The sequence below is a fragment of the Macrosteles quadrilineatus genome, unplaced genomic scaffold (genome assembly GCF_028750875.1).
Source record: "Macrosteles quadrilineatus isolate MER2022 unplaced genomic scaffold, UCM_ALF_1.0 Scaffold_432__1_contigs__length_69167, whole genome shotgun sequence".
Lineage (NCBI taxonomy): Eukaryota > Metazoa > Arthropoda > Insecta > Hemiptera > Cicadellidae > Macrosteles > Macrosteles quadrilineatus.
Window position 1 is genome coordinate 59,153 of NW_026543025.1, and position 10,016 is coordinate 69,168.

Here is a 10,016-nt window from a genome sequence, read left to right on the forward strand (position 1 = left end):
CGTATGATTAAATGTTTTGAAGCGATGAAGTTTTACTTTTAATTAATTTCAATGTTACTGTAAAAATATTGGGATTTTCCTTCCACCATGGGTTTTAGCATGAGATATTTTTCTATATTCAATGAAGATTACATCGCCATACAATCTGGCAATGCTGGATGACTTGAATACTTCTGCTCCTTCATGGACAAAAGCGTCTTAGAAAAAAACTAGTGTCAAATTATCAAGGTTAGTTAGTACAGTAAACTGTCAACTCCAAAGTAAATAATAACAATACAAATAAGTGTTTACACTAATTCATCAATGCATCACTACTTTATGGTAAGAATCGTTGTAATACAGCATAGTTTTATTTTCTTATTGTCAGTCCAGAGTACACTTAACCTAGGAATCAAAGAACGTTAAGCAATTTTCTTCATTTTTGGCCGGCGTCCTTCTTGAAGACCTTGTCCAAAACTATACCCTTCTAGAGAAAATGTGTTCATTTACAATCATTGCACTGCTGCATAACAATATGAAGGGATTTTAAAGGAATATTATTTGTAATTTAGTCTGGTTGGAATAACTTATTCGACTCGCTGGAAATCAAGATTTAAAACTAAAAATTCATAAGGCCTATTTTGTGTTCAGCTCAAGGTTAACACTAGCGATTGCTAAAATCATCCATTCCTTTGGAATGAGTCTTAAATTAGATATGATAAATTTTCAAAGATTCTTGTTTAAAGCAATAGAATGCCATCTTCAGGGTCAAGAATGATTCGGCAAGCCTTGATAGGTAAAATATTTACCTTGAATAACTTACCGTCTTCTTGGTCATTAAACCATGTCATCTAACCAATATCAGAATGGGAATAGGCCTAAAGACTCTGTTAACACGTTCACTGCGAGAATCTTTTTTGCGGGACGGTCGGAAATGCGACGCAGCCTCGGCGCACCAGTGAATCAGTCAACGCAATAGCATTCAAATATTTCAGTCTTGACAGCGGTATAACAGCAGTGGTAATGGGGCTGTGTTAACCCCCATTGTGAGTGGACGTAGTTCACTGAAAAACTCGCAGATAGCAGCACTGCCTGGATCCGTAGCCAATATCTTTGTAATGTGGCTCGAAGAGAGAAAATCCCTGAAAATGAGACAAAAAGCGTTGCCAGACGGGATTTTAAGGGAAATTTTAACTTACTACCAACCTAAACTCAACATACACCAAATTAAAGTCTAGGACCAGCACAACATGCTGACTTAGTTTAGGTGATACCCGATAAATGCGGAGGTCACAGTAGACCAACTTGTATAACACTGCACCATGACTCCGACCGGAGTCCTACGCACGCTGTGCCAGTACCTACGGCATGACTCCGATCGGAGTTGTCAGCAGCGAACGTGGTAATCAAGGTAGCCTAAATCTAATATCATTGAAAACTTGAGAGGCTATCGGAGAAAGACCCCAACAATATAGACCATAGGATACTTGGCATGGTATTCCAGGATAAGATAGGATCTAGATACACACTTCTGATTTAATTTCACTGCTATTTAGTTAAGTTACATTGCCTTCTGAGTAGAAATATTACTATGGTAAGTTTTCTTTGGAAAAGTTCATCATGTGCACTATTGGCCTAATATGCACTATTATGTGCAAGTATCCTATCTGAGTTTAGCCTCAAGATGAAACCCCAGTACCTTGGTTACAACCACCCAAATCAGTCAGGGTATGGAAGGGAGTGCACTTTAGCCTGTTGATTTTAGAGCCGTAAAAGCTAAAGCTTGTTTGCTTTTTAAATGAAACCTCTACCCTAGGATGCTCGCCATGAAGAGGAAGACATCAGCAGGATAGGCTCGTTATTTTATTTATTTGTTCAAACAGTTGATATATGACATTACTAATTTAACACTTTTACCGAAACCCTGGTCAGTCTGACAGGCCCATGGGAATTTTCAGAAAGCGTATGTTGGCAACACTATTTACTTGGCGGATTCCATTCCCCAATACCATCCCCCCTTTTCCTCCCCTACCTGTTGATATATTGTTATTTCAATTTGCATGGGTGCCGTGACCTTGACAGGCTGTTTGTTAATAACATGCCCATCTCAGAAGCCCAGCGTTAGTGTATTTTAAAGGGGGTCTCACAGGCCCAGGGGTTCGGTTTGTGTGTTTCTAAATGGGTCCCATTATTTTCAAATGAGGTCTCACAGACCGGGGGTTTCGGTTAGCATCAGCCTGGGCAGGGTGTTGGTATTAGTGTTAATAGAGTAAGTTATTCTTCCAGTAATCTATTACCAGGGTTTTCGGCAACACCCTCGTTAATTCATTATGTTAAAAAACACCCACCTCTACCACTTAGGTACTATATGCTTCTTCCTTGAAATAGCCTGGAGTGTATGCTAGAATTATTGCACTCGCTCTGTAGGCCCAGAGTTTTCACAACAAGATCTAAATGCAGTTAAAGGATTGTATGGGATCACAGAGTGTGAAATCAACAGAGTATCTTCTGCCAGTACAGCAATGACCCCAATTGTGTCAAAAATTTCATAATTTATGTAGGCTAAGTTATTATTGTCTATTCAAGAAATACACGGCCCGTACACAGACAGTGTTATGCACAACTTTTGCCACAATGTAGATGGCAACAACTTTCATTTAAAGACTTTTTCCTTATACAAGTGTTATTGTGTCCAGAAAGTGTTGCGTACTTTTGCAGGATTCAACAGATTGAAATGTTTTGTATGAATACAATGTCTTAAGTTACCTACTTTCCAAATTTAGAAAACAAATCAAAATTTTCTTCTACCTAGGCTATGTCATTTTAGTGAATTTCCCTATAGGGAAGTAGCTATTACCGTAGGTGGCACAGTAAGACCTAGACCAGGGACCGATTTACTTTTTCATTTTGATGTCCCCAGAGGCCAAAAACACAATTCGTTCAAATTTTAGTGAGTTTCCCAATAGGGAGTTTGCTTGATTATGGATATATTTTGATCCAACTTGGCAAATTTATTTATTTAGTACTAAGCTATTAATATTTTACTAAAAAATGCACTTTATAAGTTTCCTTGTAGCAGCAAACCTAGGTATTCATTAAACCTAATGATTTTAAATAGATTTAATTAAAAATTAATTCAGACAAATGGAAATTCGCTTTGTCGGCAGGTTTGCTGCGGCGGGGGTATTTTGTACTACAGTTGATTATTAAAAAATCCTCAATAGTTTGAAGTGTCTTAATACCCATAACAGTATCATGATATATATTGTTTTTTTACAGACAAACCCAAACTTCTAAAATGTCTTGTTCTACAACTTCTCTAATGGATGTCAAAATAGTTTTTTCCGTAAGTAGCATGAATAATTGTTCCTCAATATATCATTATTTAATATATTTGACTACCAGGGTCAATATGTCAAAATTATCACTCTCGCCATCTTTGTGGTATCACACAACTAACTAAGCCTATCAACGCAAAATTAATAATTTTAACCCAAAACAGCACAGAGAATTGGATGATATGAGTATAAGATATAACCAAGCTAAATAAAGAGGATGTTTTAAAATATACAACTAATCCGATACATTTATGGATTTTTAAAGTTGAATTATTTCACCATTTTCATCATAGGCCAACATATTATTTTGTGTTGCAGAACTGAGCTAGATTTTGTTTTTGTAAATCTTTCACAAAGTTCAACCACAAATTTAAAGGCTCAACAAGCCCTTAGGAGTTATTTTTAAGGTTGTTTCACTCACGAGCTTTTCTTACTATAAAGTACTATCCGCAGTACTATCCTGATAATTAGACCAATTTGTGTACATACCAAGGCAGAAATGTGATTCAGATTCCACTAAACTGTAGGTCCCTTAGTTGCCATTAGCTGTATGGGCTATTAATTAACAGCTGTGACTAAGGAATATGTTGGCCTTAGTCACTAACAACTATTAACAAGACTACAAGATCGTGCCACTCATCCTACACTCATCTCCATTCATACTTGGCTTTAAAAAATACCTACTTTGTATGGTCGCCATTTTATTGAAAAGTATTAAAAAAGTACTATAAACTGGGACGGGTGGCATCGTCCTGTAATCCAGCTAATAGGAGGTTGCGAACTGTGGATATTTATAGGCATGAACTGTGGATGCGATACTCCCTGGTGTGGATTAACGTCCGCACAAGTGAGTACTATGACTATCTGCAGTACTATCCTGAAAATTAGACCAATTGGTATATAAGGTTACTAAGGCGAAAATGTGGTTCGGATTCCACTATAAACTGTAGGTCCCTTAGTTGCCATTAGCTGTATGGGCTATTAAATTAACAGCTGTGTCTAAGGAATAAGTCGGCCTTAGTCACTAACAAGACTACAAAATCGCGCCACTCATCCTACACTCATCTCCATTCATACTTGGCTTAAAATACATTTACTTTGTATAGTCGCTATTTCATTGAAAAGTATTAAAGTAAGATAATATGTTTCATGTAGCAACCAAAATGAATGGGAAAGGTTCATTAGTTCTTATTCTTGGAATTCATCATCAATAATAGGGACTCCCTAAAACATACAGATAATTTTCTTGTGCTAATGCACAAGAAAATGTGCATTATTATTGCACATTTTAATACACATTTTCATTATTACACATATTAATAATGTGTAATGTATTATTGTAAAATACATTACAATAATTTGTAATGTCCAAATGAGAATGATCTTTCAAGAGATAAAAAATAATATCTTTTTATATATCGGTACAAAAAATCTAAGCGTAGGCAACATTTGTGTAAGAAATTCATTAATTTAAAAATATTGATAGGACTACTAGTCTGGGATTATTTTAATTTTGGATAGTTCCCACAGCAGCTGCTAGGTAGCAAAGGCGAGGCTAAGTCAACTAACAGAGTGAGAGAGAGTGAGACAAAGAATCTGCTTATAGAGAGAGAGAGAGAGATAGAGTAACGCGGCCACCGCACAAAGCTCATTTTGGTGGGAAAATTTGAGTCTAATAATTATTCTCCATAAGCATTTTGCTTCTTTTAAGGTTTGTATTCATTGGTGTAATGCATTTGAAACTGAAAAACTACAGGGTTAGTGGAGAATGGGGAGAGATTCTATGTGTAGCTTCGCTACTAAGACCATCTGAGTTAATGGTAGTTAAAAGTCCATAACTCAAAAATTTACCAAACCAATTTACGTTTTATTTTTTTTTTTGTTTAGGATAATAATGCTGTTAAAGAAGAACAGTGTAATCCACCCAATGTTCTTGAGGAACCCAGTGTGAACAATCAGCCCAAGATTGAGGTAAGCAGTTATACATAGATAAAACATACTCCCAAAGTAGATTTCTCATCCTTATGGATCAGCTGAAGACAGTTTCATCCAGTACACAGTAGAGGTCGTGTTTTGTTTACAATTTGTTTCTAGTTATTACATAGTACCGTAATCTAAAACCTCGTTTATACAAATAAAACGATCTAATAGTAAACAATAACTCGCCTCATAGTTATATAACCAATCAGGTACAAATCTTGAAATCAACCCTAAAATAATAGAAACCAAATTTCATCGACCCAGCGATCAGTGTACAGTAGACTCCCTCTTATCCGGACTCCTCGGGACCGAGGTCAGTCCGGATAACGGGTTTCCTGGTTAAAGCAACGTCCCCAAAAACTCGTTAAAACAGACTGTTTACAGTGATATTCGACTTATATTTAGGAGAGCATTGTATTTAGACACGTGATCACTGGTCTCAAATCTTTCCCACGAGAACAGTCGTTTCAGTACTGCCCGCTTCCTGCTGATCTAGTCCGGTTAAACCAATGTGCTGGTAAAAATTGTCCGTTTAAAGAGATGTCATTTCCGCCGAGTATTGTCCGGTTAAACCGATGTCCGGTTAAAAGGTGTCCGGATAAGAGCGAGTCTACTGTACCTGGACATGAACTAGAGGCAAAAAACGAGCTACAAAATTATTTATAATGGGATGAGAAGTCTATTTGTGTTGGTTAGTCTATGGCAGTTAGTTCATAATGAGTTGAATGTTTTAATTTTTATTCTTCCACTAAAAATATACTGACATATCCTAAATAAAATCAATGCCAGTTTGAAACCCAAAAAGTGTGTGTTTACAATGATTAAATAAACTTAAATAATTATTTTTTTCTATTGGCCTACTTAGTTAAAAAGTGATAACTTGGTATGTATGATGTGAGCTATGTCTGTTTATGCTTAAGTAAAACTTCCATAAGCATTGTAGCAAGTTTTGTTGCTGTGCAATCGAGTATATAAATGTATTTAATCTACAAATCTACTCAACTTTGCAATATTTTCTGTAAGCAAAAATACTCAGTTTAATTCCTGAAGTCATATCTTTAATAATGGAAACAACATAGAGTACAGATACTGTATATAATTTGTATGATTACTTCTTTGACCTAAAAATTTTGCATTTCAGATCAATGATAGACTATTCAGTAATGGAAACAACATAGAGTACAGATACTGTATATAATTTGTATGATTACTTCTTTGACCTAAAAATTTTGCATTTCAGATCAATGATAGACTGGTCAGTAATGGAAACAACATAGAGTACAGATACTGTATATAATTTGTATGATTACTTCTTTGACCTAAAAATTGTGCATTTCAGATCCGTGATAGACTGGTCAGTAATGGAAACAACATAGAGTACAGATACTGTAGGCTATATAATTTGTATGATTACTTCTTTGACCTAAAAATTGTGCATTTCAGATCAATGATAGACTGGCCAGTAATGGAAACAACATAGAGTACAGATACTGTATATAATTTGTATGATTACTTCTTTGACCTAAAAATTGTGCATTTCAGATCAATGATAGACTGGTCAGTAATGGAAACAATATAGAGTACAGATACTGTAGGCTATATAATTTGTATGATTACTTCTTTGACCTAAAAATTGTGCATTTCAGATCAATGATAGACTGGTCAGTAATGGAAACAACATAGAGTACAGATACTGTATATAATTTGTATGATTACTTCTTTGACCTAAAAATTGTGCATTTCAGATCAATGATAGACTGGTCAGTAATGGAAACAACATAGAGTACAGATACTGTATATAATTTGTATGATTACTTCTTTGACCTAAAAATTGTGCATTTCAGATCAATGATAGACTGGTCAGTAATGGAAACAACATAGAGTACAGATACTGTATATAATTTGTATGATTACTTCTTTGACCTAAAAATTGTGCATTTCAGATCAATGATAGACTGGTCAGTAATGGAAACAACATAGAGTACAGATACTGTAGGCTATATAATTTGTATGATTACTTCTTTGACCTAAAAATTGTGCATTTCAGATCAATCAGGGGTGCCCACAAGGGGGGGCTGTGACGCAGACTGCGTCATTGAAATTCTTGGGGGGGGCTCAAAAATTCAAATGGGGGGGGGGGTGGCTAAAGCTAATTGCAACAGTGTTCAACGTGACAACAATCCAAAATATATTACGAAGTCGCCAGATAGAAAGTGGATTAATTAATGACAACAGTTATATTATTGAATTCAATTAGTTAAAATAGGATTTTAGGATGGTTTAGGATTCGTGTAGAAAGTGATTATTCAAGATTAGCAAGACGTGAGATCTAAGAGGGAGCGCACGGGATGGCTAAACTGCTGTGATAGATAAAAGATAACGCGTGGTACAGACACGTCCAGCCACACCGCGACTCAGCACAGAACACTTTGTTGACATAAAGTTCGTTAAAATACAATTAAGTAGCATTAGGCTACAATACTTTGCACTATTGTGTAGATACTCGATTATCTGAGTTATTAGGGAGGGGGAGTAATGAAAAATACGGTTAATCCAATATATTATAAAAACTGAATGATGACAAACCCATTAAAACGCTGTAAACAGCCATTAACGTCACGATTTGCATTCTTATACACGAAATTCAATACTGCACAATCATTATTATTGTGCAATAACATTATTATTTAAATTTCAAATCATTTATCTTGGTTCAGTTGTACAAACGGCAACGTTTAAAATTATAGCTAACTAAACTCAACTAATCACTAGCCAAACACTGCATTGCTATAAATAGCGTTAATATTAAAGGAACCTTTAGAAAGTGTTATAAGGTACCTACTGCTCATGATGGACATATAGGCTACCGAGGTGCTGTATCACAGCATAGGAATTGATAGATAAGTAGGCCTAATAAAAAAGTGTAAAATTATATTTAGAGATAACTAAAACACTCTTAAAAAAGCATGTAACGAGAACAATCTTGTTATTCTTTTTCTTTGTTTTTCTCTTCTCTTCAATTCATACACTAATTCTACAAATCGCCATATTTAGGCCTACTCATTGGCCAATCACAGCCTAACTAAAGTTACCATAATCATTCAATCACAGTTTACTAAGAATTATATTGTCATCATTCCCCAGCTGTTGTACAGTATCTGAAATCTGTTGTAACATAGCGCACAGCAGACAGAAGTCTAAAACGGAGCAGACGATTGTTGGCGCAAGCGTTGTTTCTTGTTTCCATTTCATTTTCATCAAAGGAGCTGTGATGTTCCCAAAGGGAGGGAGAGGGGGTCGTTATATCAAGAGAAAGACGCTGACAATTCGTTAAGCAGAGGTTACGAATGCTATGGATATTCTGGCAATAAAAAATTCCTTAAATTGAGGTGACTTATAAACTGTTGTATTTATATAGAAAGATAAGTTTTCCAGCCCTGTAGTACAAGTACTACACTGATTCACGGTCTTTTCTCGGTAATCAAAATTCAAGTAAAACTTGATACACACAGAATCTCCGGTCCCCAACCTGGATGATGGCTAGTAATTTAATTTAATTTACAGTTACATATTAATACCCGTGATAAATCAAACCCGTTATGTAAGCCAAAGCCACACGGTTATTAATCTCACTTGGTTTCGGTTTTGCTTACAAACGTGATCGGAAATGGTTAGGGCCTACAAAGTATTCGTAAACATCATATATGTAATCAGTGACAGCTAGAAAAAGGAATCTTTATCAAAACAGCTGTTCATAGTTTCATTTATGACATCTTATTATTAGTATTTCATAGACGTATGTAGTAAACATGAGAAAATAAACTAGAAAAATCACACAAAATTGGGTTTTTGATCGTCCGTTATTTTATTTCCAAAATAATGAGGCCATATTTTAATGGCTATAAGGACACTCTCGCCAATCCTGTGAATAACAATTAAACCATTAGAATCATAATCGGTACTCTAGTTTCCTTTAGAGTAGGCTGCGTAAAATGCCTTCTGGGCCGTGGAAGACGGACATAAATTGAGATAAGACATGTTTCAACTTCTTCAATGTATAAAACGTAAAAATAACACAAAATATGTATAATTTTGAGCAATTTACAGACAAAACTATAACTTTATTTGTATAGATTAACTTGGTTTGAATTTGAATGTCCAAAAAAATGTATAAAACTTCTTTTAAAGTTTTACAAATAGTGCTGGGCGGGGGAATAATGTTTCTCATTCGTTGTGTACATCATTTATGGTGGGGGGGGGCTGTTGCTCAATTTGGGGGGGGGGGGGTGCGTCATGAGTCTAGGGGGGGATGGGCACCCCTGGATCAATGATAGACTGGTCAGTAATGGAAACAACATAGAGTACAGATACTGTATATAATTTGTATGATTACTTCTTTGACCTAAAAATTTTGCATTTCAGATCAATGATAGACTGGTCAGTAATGGAAACAACATAGAGTACAGATACTGTATATAATTTGTATGATTACTTCTTTGACCTAAAAATTGTGCATTTCAGATCAATGATAGACTGGTCAGTAATGGAAACAACATAGAGTACAGATACTGTATATAATTTGTATGATTACTTCTTTGACCTAAAAATTGTGCATTTCAGATCAATGATAGACTGGTCAGTAATGGAAACAGCATCACAGCCCCTTGTGATATCAGCAAGATAGAAAATGAGTTGAAAAATGAACCGAAAAGAAAACCG

The 10,016-nt window shown here is 35.5% G+C and overlaps 1 long non-coding RNA gene across 1 annotated transcript; it reads left to right on the forward strand.

Annotated features, from left to right (window-relative positions):
* The first annotated feature begins 241 nt into the window (after positions 1-241).
* On the forward strand, positions 242-10,013 carry LOC128982514 (uncharacterized). Its single transcript, XR_008489679.1, has 4 exons — positions 242-321; positions 3,259-3,325; positions 5,205-5,288; positions 9,918-10,013. It is a non-coding gene; the product is annotated as an uncharacterized LOC128982514 (long non-coding RNA).
* The last annotated feature ends 3 nt before the right edge of the window (positions 10,014-10,016 follow it).